At 34.4% G+C, this 25,000-nt stretch overlaps 2 non-coding genes across 2 annotated transcripts; both read left to right on the top strand.

Annotated features, from left to right (window-relative positions):
- The first annotated feature begins 15,596 nt into the window (after window positions 1-15,596).
- On the top strand, window positions 15,597-15,670 carry TRNAP-UGG (transfer RNA proline (anticodon UGG)). Its single transcript has one exon. It is a non-coding gene; the product is annotated as a tRNA-Pro (tRNA).
- Window positions 15,671-15,832: 162 nt separating this feature from the next.
- Window positions 15,833-15,906, top strand: TRNAW-CCA (transfer RNA tryptophan (anticodon CCA)). Its single transcript has one exon. It is a non-coding gene; the product is annotated as a tRNA-Trp (tRNA).
- Window positions 15,907-25,000: the final 9,094 nt, after the last annotated feature.

The following is a 25,000-nucleotide window of genomic DNA, read 5'->3' as shown; positions in this document are numbered from 1 at the left end:
AATCGAGAGGCGATGGGAACGAGGGAACCCGTGAATACATAATATTCTATTGAAAACGAATCCTAATAATTCATTGGGTAGGATGGCGGAAGGAACCCAAGACCAATCCATTTATTATGAGAGGTAGGTTCATGGGCTAACTAACCCGAGAACCAAAACATATATAAAAAGAGTAAATATTCGCCCGCGAACGTTTCCATTTTATTATATTTCTAAATTAGGGTCGATCAAATATAATAATAGATAAAAAAAGGCAAAACAAAATAAAGATTTGTTATAACCTTAATAATAAAAGAAAAAATAACAAAACGAGATTATATTATCTATAATTTTTTAGAAAACTATAATAAAAAAACTTATTCTATTATTCTAGAATCTATAAACAGTTTAGTTTTCTATCAAAAGAAAAGAAGATATACAAATTTCGAATAGATTGATTAAATGAAATATCAAAAATCCCATAATTGAATCTATTATTCAGAAAATATCAGTAAATACATGTATATTTTTTTGAATCGTTTCATTCGCGAGGAGCTGGATGAGAAGAAACTCTCATGTCCGGTTCTGTAGTAGAGATGGAATTTAGAAATAACCATCAACTATAACCCCAAAAGAACCAGATTCCGTAAACACCATAGAGGAAGAATGAAAGGAATATCTTATCGAGGCAATAGTATTTGCTTCGGGAGATACGCTATTCAGGCACTTGAACCCGCTTGGATCACATCGAGACAAATCGAAGCCGGACGAAGGGCAATGACACGAAATGCACGACGCGGTGGAAAAATATGGGTACGTATATTTCCGGACAAACCCGTTACACTAAGACCCACAGAAACACGTATGGGTTCAGGGAAAGGATCCCCCGAATATTGGGTAGCTGTTGTTAAACCAGGTAGAATACTTTATGAAATGAGTGGAGTAGCCGAAAATATAGCCAGAAAAGCTATTTCAATAGCGGCATCCAAAATGCCTATACGAACCCAATTCATTACTTCGGGATAGAAATGTAGAATCAAAGGAAAGCGATCTTTGTTTAAGATGAAAAAAAAACAATTGCAGATTTATTTTTTTTTTTTTTTGAAAAACAATATTTCTTTTTTTTTTTTTTACTTCGCCCTTTGCATTGAAAGAAAAGATTCCAAAATAATATGATTCAACCTCAAACCCTTTTGAATGTAGCAGATAACAGCGGAGCCCGAGAATTGATGTGTATTCGAATCATAGGGGCTAGTAATCGACGATATGCTCATATTGGTGACGTTATTGTTGCTGTAATCAAGAAAGCCGTCCCAAATACACCTCTAGAAAGATCAGAAGTGATCAGAGCTGTAATTGTACGTACTTGTAAAGAACTCAAACGAGAAAATGGTATGATAATACGATATGATGACAATGCTGCGGTTGTTATTGATCAAGAAGGAAATCCAAAAGGAACTCGAATTTTTGGTGCGATTGCCCGAGAATTGAGACAGTTAAATTTCACTAAAATAATTTCATTAGCACCTGAAGTATTATAAAATGAGACAGACCGTGAGATAGTTATACTATTTGAATGAAATTAATTAGTAGATTGTGTATCACGTATATACCTTTTAAAATTCATAACTATTTAATAAAAAAGAATGTTGATTAGATCAAAAATTTAAGTAACCAATAATTTTCGTTTATCATGGGTAAGGACACTATTGCTAACATAATAACCTCTATTCGCAATGCTGACATGAATAGAAAAGGAATGGTTCGAATACCATCTACTAACATCACCGAAAACATTGTTAAAATACTTTTACGAGAAGGTTTTATTGAAAACGTAAGGAAACATCGGGAAAGCAACAAGGATTTTTGGGTTTTAACCCTACGACATAGAAGAAATAGGAAAGGACCATATAAAACGATTTTAAATTTAAAACGGATCAGTCGACCTGGTCTCCGAATATATTCTAACTATCAAAAAATTCCTAGAATTTTAGGCGGAATGGGCATTGTAATTCTGTCTACTTCTCGGGGTATAATGACAGACCGAGAAGCTCGACTACAGGGAATCGGCGGCGAAATTTTGTGTTATATATGGTAATCTTTATGATATTCGAATTATACACAGAACTTCCCTATTTGTAAAAAAAAAAAAAAAAGAAAAGAGGTGGGTTTATAGTTTATAATACGACTCCCCCTTGATTAATTGATACTTTGAAGGGTGTTTCGTCTGGAATGAAAGAGCAAAAAAGGATTTCTGAAGGTTTAATTACTGAATCACTTACCAATGATATGTTTTGGGTTTGTTTAGATAATGAGGATCCAATTCTAGGTTACGTTTCAGGAAGGATTCAACATAGTTTTATCCATATACTAGGTAATAGAGAGTCAAAATTTCAGTAAGTTGTTACGATTCAACCAGGACCAGAAGGCGTATAATTTATAGACTACGAAACAAAGATTCGAATGATTAGGTGAAGTAGTCTTTTCACGTGCAATATTCTTTTTTTTGTAGGGAGATCCAATTCGAAATAGAAAATTTCAAGAAACTTATTTTCTTCCAATAAGTAGATTAAGGTAAGGAATAAAAAATATGAAAATAAGGGCCTCCATTCGGAAAATTTGTGAAAAATGTCGCCTGATCCGTAGGCGGAGACGAATTATGGTAATTTGTTCCAATCCGAGACATAAACAAAGACAAGGATAATCTTTATAAAAAAAAGGACCCCTAAAGGCCACCCACAATATATACATAAAAAGAAATTAAAGGATCCGTTTTGACATGAAATGGATATATCCATATATCTCTGACTTAGATTTATGAGATGATAAAATATGGCAAAACCCATACCAAGAATCGGTTCACGTAGAAATGGACGTATTAGCTCACGTAAAAGTACGCGTAGAATACCAAAGGGCGTTATTCATGTTCAAGCAAGTTTCAACAATACAATTGTGACTGTTACAGATGTACGGGGTCGGGTAATTTCTTGGTCCTCCGCCGGTACGTGTGGATTCAAAGGTACAAGAAGAGGGACACCATTTGCCGCCCAAACCGCAGCAGGAAATGCTATTCGGGCAGTAGTGGATCAAGGGATGCAACGAGCCGAAGTTATGATAAAGGGCCCCGGTCTCGGAAGAGATGCAGCATTAAGAGCTATTCGGAGAAGCGGTATACTATTAAGTTTCATACGGGATGTAACCCCTATGCCACATAATGGCTGTAGGCCCCCTAAAAAACGAGCGTGTGTAAAAATAAACATTGAAGAGAAATTTCAAGAGAAATAAATAATTCAATGATTTTATCAAAAAATATTACTATGGTTCGAGAGAAAATCAGAGTATCGACTCGGACACTAAAGTGGAAGTGTGTTGAATCAAGAGCAGACAGTAAGCGTCTTTATTATGGACGCTTTATTCTGTCTCCACTTATGAAGGGACAAGGGGATACTATAGGCATTGCGATGCGAAAAGCTTTGCTTGGAGAAATAGAGGGAACATGTATCACACGTGCAAAATCTGAAAAAATCCCACATGAATACTCTACCATAGTCGGTATTCAAGAATCAGTACATGAAATTTTAATGAATTTGAAAGAAATTGTATTGAGAAGTAATCTGTATGGAACTCGTGATGCGTCTATTTGTGTCAAGGGTCCTGGATGCGTAACTGCTCAAGACATCATCTTACCACCTTCGGTGGAAATCGTTGATAATACACAGCATATAGCTAACCTAACGGAACCAATTAATTTTTGTATTGAATTAAAGATCGAGAGGAATCGCGGATATCATATACAAACGCCAAATAATTTTCAAGACGCAAGTTATCCTATGGATGCTATATTCATGCCTGTTCGAAATGTTAATCATAGTATTCATTCTTATGTAAATGGGAATGAAAAACAAGAGATACTTTTTCTCGAAATATGGACCAATGGAAGTTTAACTCCTAAAGAAGCACTTCATGAAGCCTCTCGGAATTTGATTGATTTATTTATTCCTTTTTTACATGCGGAAGAAGAAAAAGAAAACTTCCATTTTAAAAATAATAAACAAAAAGTTACTTTACCCCTTTTTACTTTTCATGAGAAATTGGCGAAACTAAGAAAAAAGAAAAAAGAAAGAGCATTAAAATATATTTTTATTGACCAATCAGAATTGCCTCCTAGGATCTATAATTGCCTCAAAAGGTGCAATATACATACATTATTTGACCTTTTGAATAATAGTCCAGACGAACTTATGAAAATCAAACATTTTCGCATAGAAGACGTAAAACATATATTAGACATTCTCGAAATGGAAAAGAATTTTGCATAAATTTGAAATCCATTGGATTTTTGTTGTAAAAAAACTTTATAAAAAAAAAAGACGAAAATGAAGTTTGAATCTTTAACAGAATCCGTATACTCAAAATAAATCAAAAATTTCATTAAATATGTGTATCTAGGGGTAATTCACTTTGAAGCAACTATTCCCTAGATACACACATCGTGATATTTTATTTATTTCACAATTGAATCAATTTAAAAAAGCCCTAAAGTTAGGGATTTATCAATCGGTAATGTTGCTCCAATACCCAACCAAAGAGCTACTGCGGTACCAATCAAAAAGACGGTTGTCGCTACTGGACGACGAAATGGATTTTGGAATTTATTGACATTCTCCAAAAATGGTACAGTTAATAATCCCGCCGGTACGGAAACCATTAAAAGAACACCCAATAACTTATTTGGCACTGTACGAAGTATTTGAAATACGGGAAAGAAATACCATTCCGGCAATATTTCCAAAGGAGTTGCAAATGGATCTGCGGGTTCACCAATCATTGATGGTTCTAGAACCGCTAAGCCCACGTTACATGCAATAGTACCTAGAATGACTACTGGAAAAATATATAAAAGATCATTGGGCCATGCGGGTTCTCCGTAATAATTATGACCCATACCCTTAGCCAATTTAGCTCTTAATACAGGATCATTCAAATCTGGTTTTTTTGTTATTAGGATAGGTGAATTATTATGGATCCATCCCCCGAAAGAACCGGACATGATAATTTTTCATCATCCGGCTCGAGCACAAATCAAACGAACCAACTGGATCCAGAAAAAAAAATCGATATCTTATCCAAGCATATATAAAATAAATGAGTGATTCAATGTAAGAAAAAATTTAGCGGATTCCGTTTTCAAGAGTTACAATTATCCATTGCAAGGAATTAAGTTCGTACAGATAAATGCTCAATACCCAAGTAGGCTTACAAAGTTGATAATGTTCAAGTGCTTTCTGGGTCGTCTCAAACCTTGCGATGGGGCTTTAGCCCCCAAAAATATTGATACTTTTTACATCCAAAGGATTTACTTGTTACTAATAGAGTCTAGCCTATGTTCTTCTTTAGATCCCTTGTTTCACTCCGATAGTATTATAAATCGAGTCAATGCAGAGGAAATGAATGCATTTTCATACTATTAAGTAAGTGAAATAGATAAAACATAATCTGTATTATGGCATATATATCACCTATTCTAATGGATCTTACGGAGCCTGGTCATGCACGACATGGTCAAGTCTGATCATGGAAAAGATTCTCTTCAAGCGAACCAGCCTACCCTCTGTATGGAGCTTTCGCGGTGGTTGGAATAAAGACACATTTTGTTGTGAATCCCAATGTGGCAGATAAAAAGACATATATCTACACGGTCCAATCAATAGTTCAAGTCACACACTCCCATAATCCATTTTCTCTTCGAAGAATTCCCTTCAACTATTATTGAAAAATAACGAATAAAATTTCGTGGAGTTGAAGGGAAATATCCAAATACATGTCTTATTTTTCAATAATCCATATTTGCAGCAATGAAATACTCTTCTTCCCCCCTGAGTAATCATAAATAACTAATTACAAATCTATGATTTCTATTCTCTATAAAGGACCAGAAATGCCTTGCTTACGTATCATTGGGAAGTGCATTAACATAAATACGGCAGTAAGAAGAGGTAATACAAAAGTGTGTAAACTATAAAAACGAGTCAAGGTAGATTGTCCCACACTAGCACTTCCGCGTAATAACTCTACCAAAGGCGACCCTATTACTGGAATAGCTTCCGGTACACCTGTTACAATTTTGACTGCCCAATAACCAATTTGGTCCCGAGGTAAGGAATAACCAGTTACACCAAAGGATGCGGTCAATACAGCCAGAACCACACCTGTAACCCAAGTCAATTCACGAGGTTTTTTAAATCCACCAGTAAGATACACGCGAAATACGTGCAGGATCATCATTAAGACCATCATACTTGCCGACCATCTATGAACTGATCGGATTAACCAACCAAAATTTGCTTCCGTCATTATATATTGAACAGAAGCAAAAGCCTCAGTAACGGTCGGACGGTAGTAAAAAGTCATAGCAAACCCCGTAGCTACTTGTACTAAAAAACAAGTAAGCGTAATTCCTCCTAGACAATAAAATATGTTGACATGAGGAGGAACGTATTTACTAGTTATATCATCTGCAATCGCCTGAATTTCAAGACGTTCTTCGAACCAATCATACACTTTATTGAGATAGGTAAACCAAGGGGACCCCCCTCTGAGAACCGTATATGAGAATTTCGTCTCGTACGGCTCAAACAGAAACACCCAAATACCGCTCGTAACGGATATGTGTACTAAAAAGTTTCAAACTTCTTAATGCTATGATTCAATTTTTTGTATCAAGATACGAAAGAATCAAAATCCGAAAAGTCTTCTTTGTAGTTATAATGCCCAAATATCAAGTCGGCTCATTCATAGTTATATTGATCATTAGGGGCCTCTTGAATCTTCTATTTACCTATTTTTTTTCTTTGATTTGTATGTAATGCGACTTTACTCTTGTTTTCTTTATTATTGATAGGAATTATCTTGTTAAGACCCTATGAATCAATTAAAACCTTAGATTCAGACTAGAACCACGATGATTCAATAAAAAACCTTCCAAAAAAAGTTCAAAAATTCCCTGAGTAAGAACCCTTGGATTATCACTTATTCAATGCTTATTCAATGACTGAATATAATGAAAAAAGCTAAAGAAAGGTTTATCCTTTAACCAAAATAAGTAGAAACGAAAGAATAAATTTTTTTTATTTATCACTTCTAACTCTTGTTTCGGAGTCCGGCCACGAGGTCTGATAAGTATGAATCATAGTTCTAATATTTGTTCTAATATTTTGGAATCTATTTCATATATTCTGTGCTCCAGATACTAGCCTAGACTGAATATCCAACGAGATCAAATCATCTTCATCAAGATGACCGACTTCTTCTCTGTCGTATCCATAGGATCAATTCTAACAAGTCACACACTCATATTCCGGAAATACAGAAAAAAATAAATTCCACGATCGAACTACCAAAAAATAGTGGGCTAAAAAGCAGAAACCTACATACTTTAGACTTTCCTTTTTATTGAAAAGTTATTTAGGGGTTCTTGTGAATCGAATCTAATTGCTTGAAATTCCGTCCAGTAAAATGGAAGAATTATAAATCTCCAAAATAATACATAGGAATATCGCAAATAAACCCATCGCGACACCCATTAAAGGTGTAGTTCCCCACCCAGGAGCCACTTTACCATATTCCGAATTCAATGGTTTCAATAAATCCCCTACAACAGTTCGTCTTGGCCCAGATCTAGAACTATCGTCAACGGTTTGTGTAGCCATAAATAATCCTATATTTTTTTTTATTCAGTGAGATCTGTTGACTTTGTATACCATTCCGTTGTAAATAAATGATCTTATTATAGATCCATTGTGGTCTTGAAATTATATAATAATGGAAACAGCAACCCTAGTTGCCATCTCTATATCTGGTTTACTTGTAAGTTTTACTGGGTATGCCTTATATACTGCTTTTGGGCAACCCTCTCAACAACTAAGAGATCCATTCGAGGAACACGGGGACTAGTTGAAGTAATGAGCCTCACAATATTGTGAGGCTCATTACTTCAATTGAGATAATGAGAAATCATTTTGCCTTTTTAGTTGGAGTTGGAACTTTAGGCGGTTCGCGAAAAAAGATAGCGAAAAAAATTATTCCTAGAGTCGAGACTAAGAGGAATGTATAAACCAATGCTTCCATAGATTTGATTTCGGTTTACAATTATAGCTTCCATACCTGTTTAATTGGGATCTTTTTACGGATAAAAAAAAGACCAAGACAAGAGTCAAAGAAATGAAAAGTAAGCAATCCGAATAAAGATTTATCCGGTACCCTATCTATGTCAAATCAAAAAATAAAGGAAAAAAAGAACAGAGCAATCTTGTATCAGACTAGACTCTTTTTGTAGTTGGATCTCCAAGTTTTTGGAATGCCCCAAATTCTACTTGAGCGTCCAAATCTGGGTCAATACCAGCAAAGACATCTCTGAACAAGGTTCTCGCACCATGCCAAATGTGTCCGAAGAAGAAGAGCAAAGCAAAGGAAGCATGCCCAAAAGTAAACCAACCCCTTGGACTGCTACGAAAAACCCCATCGGATTTCAAAGTAGCACGATCTAATTCAAAAATTTCACCCAATTGAGCACGTCTAGCATATTTTTTCACAGTAGCAGGATCACTATAACTGACTCCATTGAGTTCACCGCCATAGAACTCAACAGTTACACCGACCTGTTCAACACTATACTTCGATTCTGCTCTTCGAAAAGGAACATCGGCTCTAACAATTCCGTCTCCGTCTACCAAAACAACCGGAAATGTTTCAAAAAAGGTCGGCATACGGCGTACAAAAAGTTCGCGCCCTTCTTTATCTCTAAAAACAGGGTGTCCTAACCAACCAACAGCTATTCCATCCCCGTTGTCCATGGAACCCGCTCTGAATAATCCACCTTTTGCGGGATTATTCCCGATATAATCATAAAAAGCTAATTTTTCAGGAATTTTAGACCAAGCTTCTGATAAACTTTGATTTTCGGCTAACCCGGTACTAACTCTTCGATATATTTCTTGCTGGAAGTATCCCTGATCCCATTGATAACGAGTGGGCCCAAATAATTCAATCGGGGTAGTTGCTGAACCATACCACATAGTTCCAGCAACAACAAAAGCTGCAAAAAATACAGCAGCGATACTACTGGAAAGGACGGTTTCAATATTTCCCATACGTAATCCTTTGTATAGACGTTGGGGCGGACGAACACTAAGATGGAATAGGCCCGCTAATATGCCCAATGTACCTGCTGCAATATGATGCGAGGCTATTCCGCCCGGAACAAAAGGATCAAACCCTTCGACACCCCACGCAGGATTTACGGCTTGTACCCTTCCGGTTAATCCATAAGGATCGGATACCCATATTCCCGGACCATACAATCCGGTTACATGAAATGCACCAAAACCAAAGCAACCCAACCCTGAGAGAAATAAATGAATTCCAAAAATCTTCGGCAAATCCAAAGAAGGTTTTCCTGTACGTTCATCACAAAATATTTCTAGATCCCAATACACCCAATGCCAGATAGCTGCTAAGAAGCACAATCCAGAAAACACAATATGTGCTCCGGCCACACCTTCGTAACTCCAAATACCCGGATTCGTTATAGTCCCTCCTGTGATACTCCAACCCCCCCATGAATTGGTTATTCCTAAACGAGTCATGAAGGGTATAACGAACATACCCTGTCTCCACATTGGATCAAGAACAGGATCAGAGGGATCAAAAACTGCTAATTCGTATAGGGCCATTGAACCGGCCCAACCAGCAACTAGAGCTGTATGCATTATATGAACAGAAAGCAAACGACCGGGATCATTCAATACAACGGTATGAACACGATACCAAGGCAAACCCATGGAAATACCCCTTTATCAAGGAAAAATAGACACTATGTAACTTTATTGCACTGAAAAAAAAAACTATGCTACGGACCTCCCCTTTTGAGGGGATTATCTTGGCGAAAGGATTAATATTTAGTCTATTCTTTTAGTAATAATGGAACAATTCGATTCTATTCGTAGGAACAAAAAGAAGCAGATCTATTCTATACTCGATAAGTACCAATACGCAATGGTAGATGGGAATTGATCCTATTTTATAGGAGTGAATGTATACATACTTGTTCATCATTCAAAAACCTATTCGGGAAGAAGTTTCCCTTATTAATTCTGTTTTCCTTTTTTATGAACTTATTAAATCTATGTATAAAATATGCTAAAAGATAAAATCTGATAAAGGCCCATCTTATTTATTAAGACAATAAACCCGTTGTTACGCTTCCACATCAAAGTTAGCTATAGTACTTAATTCTTTTTTCTTTGCTTTAATGCCTATTGGTGTTCCAAAAGTACCTTTTCGAAGTCCCGGAGAGGAAGACGCATCGTGGGTTGACCTATAGTGCGACTTGTCAGATATATTGGGTCATATGGTATTTCCCCGTTCTCTCCCCCGATCGAGATATCCTCTCTTTCGCCCAAGACGGATTGATTTAATCATCAAAAATTTGGAGCGTGAAGTGCAATTAGATCTATTTTTTTGGGGGGTATCCAGATTAATATTATCAATTAGAATAATTTATGGTTTTCTCGGTTGTACTAATAAAATGAAGTATCCAGGCTCCGCTTAGAAAAAACTCAATTTGGAATCTATCTATTCTATGATTACTACTACTTGTATCATATTCGATTTATCAATAGCATTGATAGAAAACTTTTAATCAATCGAGTAATATGAAGTAAATTGAAAAAAAAAAAGAAGTCGTAGCAAAAAGCCATGCTATTGGGGCATTTGTCCTATATGTGCAAATCCAAATCGGGCAGATCTTGACTCGGAGTAGAGCATAAACCTAAAAGAATTGAAGAAGACCATTTTGGAACAAGAAAATGACATCGGAATTGAAATTGAATCTCGATGAAACAATATATCAATGAAAAGTTAGTTCGATAAATTGAAAATTTAATGAATTGTTTTTTTATTTATTGAAATTTATAGTATAGATAAACGACCGCGGGCCAAAGGACAAAACTCATCCATTTTGAAAAAAAAATGGAAGGTAAGAAAAAGCCCCTTCATTAGAAGTTAGAAAGAGTCCTCTAAAGAAGGCTAAAATCTAAACATTGATTCTTTTTTCGCTATTTTTTTTGAACCGTATGCATCAAAAGGTGCCCGTACGGTTCTTAAGGGATACAATTTTATCCTAATCAACCGACTTTATCGAGAAAGATTACTTTTTTTAGGCCAAGAGGTTGATAGTGATATTTCGAATCAACTTATTAGTCTTATGGTATATCTCAGTATGGAGGATGATACCAAAGATCTGTATTTATTTATAAACTCTCCCGGTGGAGGGGTAATAAGCGGATTAGGTATTTATGATACTATGCAATTTGTGCAACCAGATGTACAGACAATATGCATGGGATTAGCCGCTTCAATGGGATCTTTTATTCTAGTCGGAGGAGAAATTACCAAACGTCTAGCATTCCCGCACGCTCGGCGCCAATGAGTTTTTTTTAGACAAAAAGAAAACTATGCCTTCGCCATATAAAATATTAAGTAATAATAGCATGGCACTTTGAATTCGATATGAGAATTTTTTTTTTCTAAACCATTAGGTTATGTATCGAAAGAGTAGTATGAGATAAAAGGCATTTCCGATTGTAGGCTGATTTATCGCGGAGGCCTCTTTCAGCGTCACAAACTTTTTTGTTTTCACGACGGAAGACTCTTAACAATATTTCTGTTATGAAAGACTACGAAATATTTATTTTTAAGAAAAAAAATAAAAAAAAGAAACTTTGGGATTGCTGAATAACAAACGAAATCATAAAGCAACGGAACCATCATAGTATTTTGAAATTACTAAAAAAAAGGAAGGGTGGTTATTGGATCATTTACTGCTCTGGGTCTGCTAGATCCTATATTTTCTATTCCTTCGCTGGAAGGTAAAAATGAATTCCATTGTGGAGCCGTATGCACTGCACAAAGGATGCCTGTACGGTTGTTAATCCTATCTTTTTTTTATTATCTTTGACTCATCATGATAATGATGTAAGATAGAGAAAACCATTTATTAAATCATCAGGGTAATGATCCATCAACCTGCTAGTTCTTTTTATGAGGCACAAACGGTAGAATTTATCCTGGAAGCGAAAGAACTACTGAGGCTGCGCGAAATCCTCACAAGGGTTTATGTACAAAGAACAGGCAAACCCTTATGGGTTATATCCGAAGACATGGAAAGGGATGTTTTTATGTCAGCAACAGAAGCCCAAGCTCATGGAATTGTTGATCTTGTAGCGGTTGAATAACAAATAGCAGGTATTTCACGCAAAAATCCGAAATTTTCGATTTTCTCTTTTTACCGGGGTTAATATATTACTATTAATCATATTAATTATTAATATCGAATATAGAAGTAATTCATAATCATCCGGTTAGGATTGATCTAAACCAACTCATTATGTATACAATTCAACATGCCAACTATTAAACAACTTATTAGAAACACAAGACAGCCAATCAGAAATGTCACCAAATCGCCCGCCCTTCGGGGATGCCCTCAGCGTCGAGGAACATGTACTAGGGTGTATGTGCGACTCGTTTAGACCATGGACCGGGACAAAAGAAAGTACAAAATTTTTCCCGTATCAGTTATAAGTACAGTGAATAGGATAGAATGAATGGAAGAAATCCGTTCACTACCGAAAATAAATAAACAAAGATTTATCGTATCCTTTTATTGTGTATCAAATTTATGGTTTCTATTGGTGCAAATCCAATCATCTCTATTTTCAATTTTAGATGAGAAAGAATTCCCCATTGGTAACAAATGCTTATCCATTAAGCAGAGGAAATCCTATTTAACAGAAGGATTATAGCCTTATTCTTCCAAGAACGGACTAAGAGGGTCAGCTACCCAACCAATCTTCATAATTAAATACCGTTACTGTATAGGTAGATCTCGTTGTGAAAGACCGATTACTAGATAATTCATGGGTAGAGCCAAAGAGGGTGAACTGTACAAGTTAACAATAACATTGATGAAATAAAAGAAGGAGCTCCGGTGTATAGAGAGGACCTCACCGTTTAAGAAGTAACCATAGAAACGAAGGAACCCACTATTTCTTTATCCATTTCTATTTTTATTTATTTACTCTATTTTTGTTTTTTATACCTAGTAAAAATACTATTTCGTATTTTGGGGTGATTAGAACAAAAAAAGAAATAGTGGTCGGGAAGGTTATAGTAGCAAAAGCCATTGGAATTTTTATTTTATACATTGGAAAAATACGTTTTGTTATTAATAGACTAGGAAAGGAGAAAGGAATAACTGAAAGAAAGGAAATCCATTAGTTATTCATCAAAGTTTCATTTATTCAATGACTAGAATTAAACGAGGATATATAGCTCGGAGACGTAGAACAAAAATTCGTTTATTTGCATCAAGCTTTCGAGGGGCTCATTCAAGACTTACTCGAACTATTACTCAACAGAAAATAAGAGCTTTGGCTTCAGCTTATCGGGATAGAGGTAGGCAAAAAAGAAATTTTCGACAGTTGTGGATCGCTCGAATAAATGCAGTAATTCGATCTAATAAGGTAGACTACAGTTATAGTAGATTCATACACAATCTGTACAAGAGGCAGTTGCTTCTTAATCGTAAAATACTTGCCCAAATCGCGATATTAAATAGAAATTGTCTTTATATGATTTCCAATGAGATCATAAAATACGAAGATTGCAAAGAATCCAGCGGAATGCTTAAAATGGAGTTCTCTGGAGAATGAACTCCGAGAAGGTAGAGTAGAAATTAGTATGATAAAATATGATAAAGTGGTCAAAATGAGCAAATATGTTCAATAAAAAAAAAACGATTTATTCTTCTTCCACTATTCTTTCTTTTTCTTACGACACGACAATCGAATCTAGATTTTCGGATTTTTCGAACAAAGAATCAATCTGCGGTTGAGTTTGGATTAGAATTTTAATTCAATTAAAGAGTAAGCTAAGTCTATTTATTCCTGGTTCTAAGACCAATAGTTCTAGCGGTCGACTCGCTTCTTTCAAATTGTTTCTCATTATTAAGAAAAGGTAACAAAGATAAAATACGAGCTTGTTTTATAGCAATAGTAATTAAGCGTTGCTGTTTTAAGGTCAATCTATTTACCCGTCTAGATAATATTTTTCCTTGTTCACTAATAAATCGACTAATTAAACTCATGTTTCTATAATCAATTCGATCCCCCGATGGAATCGGGGGCAAACGCCTACGAAAAGATCGTTTGGATTTAAGAAAGAGTCGCTTGGATTTATCCATGGTTTTTTTATTCCTTATCCCGAAAATCCTATTTCTTAATTCTAAATCATTTTAGATCCGATCGAAATAGGATTTGGTTTGTTTATATTTAAATCTAAAATATGTCTAATATATGTAATTTTTCATCTTCCTTGGATTGGAAAAGGGTGACACACAGCCGATCGGTTCGATCTATTTCTTTATCTCCCCATGAATCGTATGTTTGTAACACCGGGGACAGAATTTTCTCAATTCCAATCGACTAGGCGTATTGTGTCGATTCTTTTGAGTAATATATCTGGAAATCCCTATTGATTCCTTATTAACACCGTTTCGAACACAACGAGTACATTCCAAAATAACAGTTACTCGGGCATCTTTACCCTTGGCCATGAACCTCCCTTGGATTTTTGATTCACGCAACTCTTCCATTTTCCGATCCAAAATGAAGAAAAAAAGAAAAATTGGTAACTCGAAATAAAATTATGAAAGATTTCGTTACAATCAAATATTAAAATATAGTAATACAATAATTTCTAAATTTAGAATCGCAGTACAGTTTTTCATTTAAGTATTTTGTATGATATTGTTGCCCTAGCCATCACATTTTCATTTTCGTTCTCACTCTTTTATTAATTAAATTTGAACCTGGCGCCGCGTCCGAGTTTGACTGAGGTTGAATCCATTTTGATTCTTTCTAACTTATTCTAAGTCTAAAAACTCTAAAAAAAAGAAGGGGGAAGGGGATTAGTCAAAGATATTTGATTGTTTTTCTAATCTTCTTCACCCCTTCCCAAGTCAATAACTAGAATGAAAAAAACGGGAATACCAACGCATCCGGGAATAAACGATTGATCTCGATTAATAGACCCGCTAAAGCCCCGAACCATATAGTACTTACTACCGGTGCCACGGAGAGATATGTTTTTAGATCTCGCATTGAAAACCCTCCTACTTTATAGTAATTTGTAATACATACTGGTATTACATACCATCAAATGTATATATAGTTAATAACCGCTTGTATTGTCCGCGGAATTCCTAATTCAAATTGAAATGTACAACAGTTCAATTCGGTAGATATTCCCTTTTTTATTAAAAAAAATATGTAGCTTTCCGCCCCACCCCAAATATTCATTTTTCTTTACGGCGGATTTAATATTTATTATTTCATACGTATATAAGTCTTTTTATTATTTTTATTATATTTTATATATGATATGAGACAAAAAAGAAGAAATGGCAAGATAATTTGTGTATACCAATGGAGGAAATAAATAAAAAATGTGGAAAACAAGACAGGGATTCTCTACAATAACACTGTAGACCAATTGAAAGGGATGTAGCGCAGCTTGGTAGCGCGTTTGTTTTGGGTACAAAATGTCACGGGTTCAAATCCTGTCATCCCTACCTATTACTTATCTTCTGAACAGTAACGAGGAATCAATTGAGATCCATAAAAATTGAACATACATATATCGAATCAATCTTTTTTTATTTAATTTTATGATATTCTCTATGATAATATATGTATCGAAGATATATTCGGGTTGCTTTTAGTTTGATAATAAAACGCTCTTAGTTCAGTTCGGTAGAACGCGGGTCTCCAAAACCCGATGTCGTAGGTTCAAATCCTATAGAGCGTGATTCGATTCTTGTTGTTGTTAAATCAAAATGATACTGAAATAATTCAACAGAAATCAAAATTTTACCTCCTATAAAGCAAGTAGGGGGTCAATCAAAAAAAAGAACTGTTAATTAATCAAAGGTCCAACTGATCCCCCCGTCTGTATTGTAAATATGCGGTCACAAATAATCCAGCCAAAGTAATAGGAATTAGACCTAATACGATTCCAAATAGAAAAACTTCAATCATTTCAATTTAGTTGAACGAGGAAAAGGAGAGGTAATATCTATCCTTAAAATATTAATCGGTATTGCCCATGAATCTCAATGACCAAGAATTCGAAATTGAATTGACAAGGTAAAGAACTCTACAATATATAGAATATATTGAATAACACCGAAATCTTTCTTTTTTTTGAATTGTGCATTCAATGAATTTTAATCAAATAAGTCGTATCTTGTTCAGACCGATAAATAGAGCTGAGGTTATAGTTAAAACTGCTAGTAGAAAACCGAAATAACTAGTGATAGTAGGCATGACGAGGCTAAATGAAATACGTTATTTTTATCCATATGTTTATAAAGCACTTCCCTAAGTTTCTATTTTTGAAAGATACGCGGATGGATAAGTAAAAATACTAATTGAAAAAATATATTCAATTGAAAGTTTTTGATTCATCTATTATTATGATTATAGATGATACTAACAAAAATCTTGTGACATAGGTAAGAAATCAATTCATCATCTGTCTCTCTATCCCGCAATTCGGAATCAAGGGATTCATTGAACAACTCTTGAGTTTTCAAAACAAATATTCTTATTATAAAGAATTTATAAACAATAATTTAATATATAAATCTAGTAAATATATAAATCTATTAAATGGATTCTAAATAATTAGAAAGAAAAAAAAAAAAAAAAAAGAAAAATAATAAATAAACTATGTTGTGTAACTTGATTCCAAAAATGAAATGCTCTTTGAATCGCTGAAGAATGAATGACCTTATAATGCCCTTTATTTATGAAATTGTATTCCCACTAATTAGATTTTATGTAGTGGGTTCATTTCCATAAAATCTTTTTTAAAAAGAAAAAAAGTATCGCACGATCAGATCACTCGAAACTAGGTTCTCCATTTATTCTTATTCTTTCCATATTAAAAACATTCTTCTAATTAGTTGAAGAACGATCGTTTGAGTCTAATATAAAACAATAATGCGTGCATTACGAATATTTATTATTCTTCTATTCGTTGTTCTGTTTCGTTCATCGAATCCTATGTACTACTGTTACTTGTTACTGGACGACTAACCAATTCCTTAAAATAAAAAAAGATTCAAACAAAAATATAACTACAAACACAAAAGAAATATTTCGAGATTTCACGTCTAATTTCATTGAATTTTGGGACTATTAGAATCTGCTTCCTAAATTATTATAAACCAACCAGTCGGATTCACATTTTACCCAATCTTCGCTTTCTAGCCCGAAGCCAATAACCGATAGAATCCTTAATACTACAGACAGGCATTTTCAGAATTTTCTATTGAATGAATGGTATATGATTCTACATCGACAAGCAGCAAGAAAAGAAGAAACAAATTATATTATTTAGTTTTAGTGCTTCATTTTGATACTTATTGTGAAATTGCGTTGCTGCGTCAGAAGAAGGATAGCTATACTGATTCGGTATACTCTAAAAACACCCTCGGTACAATATTGACGATCTTACAAAGATAAAATTTCAGTTAATTTCCATTTACTGATCTCATCTTTTACGGAATCGATCCCCCTTTTGACTGTACAAGAATATGTGGAGCTCGGCATGTCTGGAAGCACAGGAGAACGTTCTTTTGCTGATATTATCACCAGTATTCGATACTGGGTCATTCATAGCATTACTATACCTTCTCTATTCATTGCAGGTTGGTTATTCGTCAGCACGGGTTTAGCTTACGATGTTTTTGGAAGCCCTCGTCCAAATGAGTATTTTACAGAGAGCCGACAAGGAATTCCATTAATAACTGGCCGTTTTGATTCTTTGGAACAACTCGATGAATTTAGTAGATCTTTTTAGGAGGACCAAATGACTATCGATAAAACTTATCCTATTTTTACAGTGCGATGGTTAACTGTTCACGGACTAGCTGTACCTACCGTTTCTTTTTTAGGGTCAATATCAGCAATGCAATTCATCCAACGATAAACCTAATCCGAATTATAGAGCTATGACACAATCAAATCCGAACGAACAAAATGTTGAATTGAATCGTACCAGTCTTTACTGGGGGTTATTACTCATTTTTGTACTTGCTGTTTTATTTTCCAATTATTTCTTCAATTAAATAAAAGAAAATACTAAATAATAGTACGAATTATCTTATCCCATTCGGAAGGATATCATCTCATAATTATCTATGACTGTTTCTGTCTCTAGCACGACCACTTGATGAAATGGGGAGGGAAGTGGGACAAATGGCCGAGACTACTGGAAGGATTCCTCTTTGGATAATCGGTACTGTAACTGGTATTCCTGTGATCGGTTTAGTTGGTATTTTCTTTTATGGTTCATATTCCGGCTTAGGTTCATCTCTGTAATAATCGGATGAACTGAGTTGGAGACATGAAAGCGTAAGAACTCAACAGGATCCCCCTCAAATCAGAAAAAAAGAGGGGGTAGGTCCCGTTGAGCTCTTACTAATTAGAATTAGACTAATTTATTCATATAAATGAAAAAATGGATCTTTCCTATTTTTTCAAAAAACTTCATTTCTTTCTGATTCTGAATTGCTTCAAAAAAAAAATTGATTCAGACCATCTCTTTCGCGATCGTATCGGTCGATACTTTCATTTCAAAGCGAAAAAAAGAAAGAGAGAATCACTCGATTCCCTCTTTCTGGATGATACAATCCCAATATAACAATATTATATTTCTATCGATCAGATATCACAAACCCTTTAAATAGATTAAAATATACTAATAGAATTTTCTATAGTTATTTTAATATAAAATAGAATTGAAAAATTCATTGAATTTGTTCACTACTTATGTAATAAATCGAAAAAAAGGTTCTGATAAACCGGGAAAAATTGAAACTAAGAATAGAGATCTTTGACGAACGGGATCAAGAATAATTCATTAGTTTATTATTTCGACACCAGAACAAGAAAAGGAATTTTTCTGGTATCGAATACTAGAAAGATGCATAATTCCTTCTAGAATCCTTTGTTCCCTTCATTTTTTTTCTATTCTCCATTTACTTATCTTATTTTTAATATCTACTCTATTTTTATTCTATTAGAATAAAAATAGACACATTCAATGACATTTCAATCTGGCACCAGTGACATAATAATCATAATAATACCGCTCCTATTTGTATTGTAAAAAACAAAGAAATAAAGAAGAGGTAAAATAGTCTTCCTGACAATATAATATCCATACTATGACTAGTAATGCGGTACAAGTAATTACCGAAATAGGGTCGAAAAAGAATAAAAAAAAAAACAAGGGAAAAAGTTTTTCATAATTTTTTGATCATACATAATTAAATTATAGAATTGCCAACAAGAATTTGGTTTTTTTTACGAACTTTATTTGATAAATCCCCAGATTTAGAAATTCATTTCGGACAATTGAACCTTCTCAAACTGTTTCTTTTTAAGAACTAAAAAGATTTGTGCCAAAATAACAGATGCAAAAAAGAACAAAAGGCCTTGGACACGTAATGGATCTTGAAGGACGATTTCCGCATCTCCCTGACCAAATCCTCCCACATTAGGATTACTCGTTAATGGTTGATCAAGTTTGATGGATTCGCCCTCTGAAACAAGAAGTTCTGGTCCTGGAGGGATAATATCAACCACTTGACGCCCATTCGCTGCATCCACTATGGTTATTTCATATCCTCCTTTTTCTTTTCGTATTATTTTGCTTACTATCCCTGCTGCTGTAGCATTATAAACATTATTATTACTCTTACTCCCGTCGGGATAAATCTGACCCCTTCCCCTGTTCCCGCCTACGTATATGGGATATTTTAAGAAGTGAACATCTTTCTTAGTCGCAGGGTCCGGGGAAAGAATAGGAAAGGTGATTTCACTATATTTCTGACCAGGAACAGGACCTATCACAAGAATATTTTTTTTAGTGGGACGATAGCTCTGAAAAGAAAGATTGCCCATCTTTTCTTTAATCTCGGGAGAAATACGATCGGGGGGGGCTAATTCAAACCCCTCGGGTAAAATAAGAACAGCCCCCACATTCAAACCACCCTTTTTACCATTCGCAAGAACTTGTTTCAGTTGCATATCATAAGGAATTCGAACAACTGCTTCAAATACAGTATCAGGAAGTACCGCTTGTGGAACCTCGATATCCACGGGCTTATTAGCTAAATGGCAGTTGGCGCAGACAATACGGCCGGTTGCTTCTCGTGGATTTTCATAACCCTGTTGTGCAAAAATGGGATATGCATTTGAAACGGGTGCCCAAGTTATTATATATCATGAGTGATACGGAAATAGATCGAGTAATCTCTTCCTTTATCGAAGAAAAGGTATTTCTAGTTTGCATGGTCCAATCATTGAGCCCAAAAATTTCTACAATAAAATTAGGTAGGTCCCTAGTATAGTTCCCTATCCATGATTCTGCTATTTACTGAAATAAAGTTACTCGAATATAGGAGGCATCCTTCGCGATGGGTAGAAGGAATAAGTACAATTTTGAATGTTTTACTTATGTACAAAGTAACAAACATTATATTTTTCAGTCATTCATTGAATGATAAATCACTACAAGTGAGGGAGATACACGATTTAAATAACGGAAGATCCAATATTTTAAAATTGTGTCAAGAATGACTGGAAAAGTGGAAACAAGACCGGATATAATTTGATCGTTATGAGAAAATCCAAAATCTTTGTAGACAGAACCAATCATTAGTTCCCAACCATGGGGTGAATGAAATCCTATACATAAATCAGTTAATAAAAGAATAGAAAAAGCTTTTATTGTGTCGCTTAAGTTATATAGGAACTCTTGAACCCAAGAGTTAAGAATAACAAGTTCTTCATTACCAAGAATAGAATAACCACTTAGAATAACGAAACAGATTATATTTGTCGAGAAGTGCAAAATCATATGGATACGATCCTCATTGTGCATCTTGATCAATTGGATCGTTTCTTTGTAGATTCCGATACGAAGCTTTTGTAGATGTGTTTCTGGGTATTCCTTTAGCATTTCGTCCAAGAGAAAGAGTTCCTCTAATTCTAGAACTTTTTTTATAATACTCTTTTCTTGAATATCATTCAAAAAAATTTCGGATTGACCAGTATTCCACCAATTAGTAACCCAAGATTCTAGGCTTTTATTAAATGAAAGAGAGATCCACCAGGGCAAAAATACTATAGATGCAAGATATAGAAGGGGAATGAATGCTTTCTTTTTTTCCATTTTTTCGTCTTTTATTTTTTAATGAACTCACTTCATTCGTTAACTCTCTACACTACTAATATTTATATCAAACATAAGTTCTATTACAAGTCATATGCATACTATTATGAATCCATTCCCTGTTTTTTAGTTTTTGATTTGTGATTTATTAGTTAATCCTTGAATTTCGAAATAATACAGAAAGAAAATAACAAAGAATCCACTTTTTTTTGTTACTGTGCAGTTGATTTACATACGGATCAAAATTTCGGACAAAGAAAGTTTTCTGGCTGTTCCGTATACGTCTGCTTTGGGTCAAATGAGCATTCTGAAGAAATTCCAGTTAAGTTATTATACTATTACTATGGTCTATAAAAAAGACTATTCTTTCATTTCAGTTTTATCCCTCTTGCTACGAACAAAATTCATTCTGAACTTCATTTTTCAAAAAACTTCAATTGGTACACGCAAGAAATAGGCCAATTCGGCAGCCTTTTGCTCAATTTCTCGTGGGGTCAGATTCTGATCGGTACGCGTCAAGGGAATGGCCCCTTGGCCTCTTATTTCCATATAAAGGACACGACGTGCATAAATACCCTCTTTAACTTCTATTCTGATGGACTGAATGTCTTTCATAAGGAATCGTAGGAAGATTCGACGATTTTTTCCAGGAAACCCCCAACGAAAAATAGACACTATTTCTTCTTTTCTATCGAATCGATCATAACCGCTACCTACATTCCACAAAATTGTGCACCACAAATAGGAGCTAATAAAGAGACCGGCAATCCCATAGAAAGACATTACGATCCCCTGTGGAAAAAAAATTATTTGCTGAGACGGAAATAAAGCTATCAAATCCCTACCAAGATAACTGGAAGTTCCAACCAATAAAAACCCTAATGAACCTAAAAAAAGGATAAAGGCCCAGCAGAAATTGCTGATTTTTCGAGATCCTCTTATAAATTCTATCCATATACGTTCTGATCGCCAATTCATACTAGATCTCGTTGCATTTTATTGGAATTAAGAGAATCAAAAAAAATCTATTTTACTTTTTTTGTTTCCGAAGTAACTCTAATCAACTAGCACTATTTTGATGTGAACCTTTACTTTAGATCTAAGTAATTCATCGAATTACTTAGATCTAAAATAATAACATCACCTTTATATGATTCCCTATAGATACCTACATCCATATAGGTATATTGATTTTATATCTCAAACATTTGTCGCCCGATCTCTTATCTATTTTCTATTTTGAAACTTATCTATTTTCTATTTTGAAATACTTCTAATTGATTTCCTCAGATATCATGTTTACGTATGTATAATCGCTTATGTTTGGAGTAAGCCACATGTTAGATTCTAGTCTACTAAATAGATAGCTGTGTTATCGTCAAAGTCTAAGTTTTGAAAAAAAAAAATAGACAGCATATTTAAAAAATCTTGTTTTTTTGAACATGAAGAAATAAAGAAGCCATTGCAATTGCCGGAAATACTAGGCCCACTAAAGGCACAAAAATAGAGGGTAAGGTGGTGAGAGTTGTCATAGAATGGATACCTCGACTTAATATTTTCATTGTTATATTAATAGTTTTACCTGTTATTTATTGATTGTTATAAAAGGTATCTTATAATTATACTAATTCAATATATAATTATACTAAGTAATATCTACGTGAGTATATATAGAAAAGGAATGAGGAATGTCGAATTAAATAAATGGACTTACTCATCTTTCGACATGAGATATATGTATCATAATAGACGTTTGCATTATTTTAGTTATTATCTTGTCTTAGCATTTTTTTTTAATAAAATTTCATAAAGATTTTCGTACAAATTCCCAAAAAGGTAGTTATAATCCGATCCAACAACAAGGATTCTTAGTAAAACTAGAGATCCGCTAGAGATGTAGAAAGATGCAAGACTCTATGCCGCTATTTGCTATAGTTGAAGTATATATACACATGTAATGTTAAGAAGGGAGCATGAAATTCATTTTCTTCCCCGTGCCAAATTTTGCGGAAGAAATAAAAAAAAAAAGAATTCATTTTTTAAGTTAAGTAAGGCTTTACTTGATTGAATTTTGATTCGAGGGAACGAAAGCGTGGAGCTGAAATAACTCACTCACAACACCTTTTAAAGGATTACGTGGTACGATTAGATCGAATAAGCCCTTATCGAATAAAGATTCAGCCTCCTGTGAACCCTCAGGGACTGCCTTATTCAATGTTTGTTCAATTACTCTTTTACCCGCAAATGCGATGTAGGCATTCGGTTCGGCAATAATGATATCCCCCAACATACCAAAACTAGCTGTCACCCCACCAGTAGTAGGAGATGTAAGGATTGCTACATAGAATAATTTTTTATTTGATTGATAATCATATAAAGCGGAAGATATTTTTGCCATTTGCATCAAGCTCAAACTTCCTTCTTGCATGCGTGCTCCTCCCGAAGCACACACTAAAATAAGAGGTAAAAATTGATTGGTAGCATACTCGATCAAACGGGTGATTTTCTCTCCTACTACGGATCCCATACTACCCCCTATAAACTGAAAATCCATAACCCCAATTGCTACTGGAATATCATTTAATTTACCTGTGCCTGTTTGAATAGCCTCAGTTAATCCTGTCTTTCTTTGATAAGAAGAAAGACGATCTTTATAAGTATAAAGTTGATTCTCCGAATCAAATTGAATGGGATCCAAAGAGACCATGTCTTCATCCATAGGGTCCCAAGTACCTGGATCAATCAAAAGTTCGATTCTATCTGAACTACTCATTTTCAAATGGTATCCACATTGTTGACAAATATTCATTTTTGATTTAAAAATTTTCTTATAATTTAATCCATAACAATTTTCGCATTGAACCCACAAATGCCTGTATTTTTTAGTTAGATCTAGATCATTAGAACGTTCTGTTGTAGTTAAATTTTTTCTATGCGTGCTAGTTCTTATACTGAAACTCTCACTTTGACTACTATTTCCACCTTCAGCACAAATAGAACTATAAATGTAACTGTCACTGTAATTGTGACTACCACTTAAAATGTAACTATCAATACAGATTTGAGTCCAAAGATAACTGTCAATGCAACTATTAATGTGATTATTCCAACTATATTTAGTATCATACATGTACTGATCATAGTGGGAATCATCACTCTTAGATACATTATTTTGATAAGTAGAGTTCCGAAAACTATAAAAAGAACTTTCTAGTTCACTTACAAAAGAAGGATCATTGTCAATCTCAAAAATTTGATTTTCAATATCCAAATAGATGGAATAACTGCAGCTATTACTATCCCTAACTAAAAAAGTGTCATCAGATATGAAATTCCGAATGCCGACTAAATCATCAACAGTACTGTAACTAGAATTGTAACTATCACTATGACTAGGAATGTTTTTATTCATATTATTTATAATTGATCCTTCACTTTCAATAGGACCAAGACTATTGATTGATTTATTTAGCCTACACCTGTATTCTAACTTCCCTTTAGACAACATCGAATTTAACCATCTTTTTTCCATAGAGCTTTCTTGCCCCTATTTACATGAAAATACAATAGCTGAATAGTCATTCGATAAAAAAGAAATCATTTAAATATCTCATTTCCTATCAGAATAGGATCTAAATCCAATCACTAGGATTAT

The sequence above is a fragment of the Cucumis melo genome, unplaced genomic scaffold (assembly GCF_025177605.1).
Source record: "Cucumis melo cultivar AY unplaced genomic scaffold, USDA_Cmelo_AY_1.0 utg000265l, whole genome shotgun sequence".
Taxonomy (NCBI): Eukaryota; Viridiplantae; Streptophyta; class Magnoliopsida; order Cucurbitales; family Cucurbitaceae; genus Cucumis; species Cucumis melo.
Note: the sequence above shows the minus strand (reverse complement) of the source record. Positions and strands in the feature narration are given on the sequence as shown.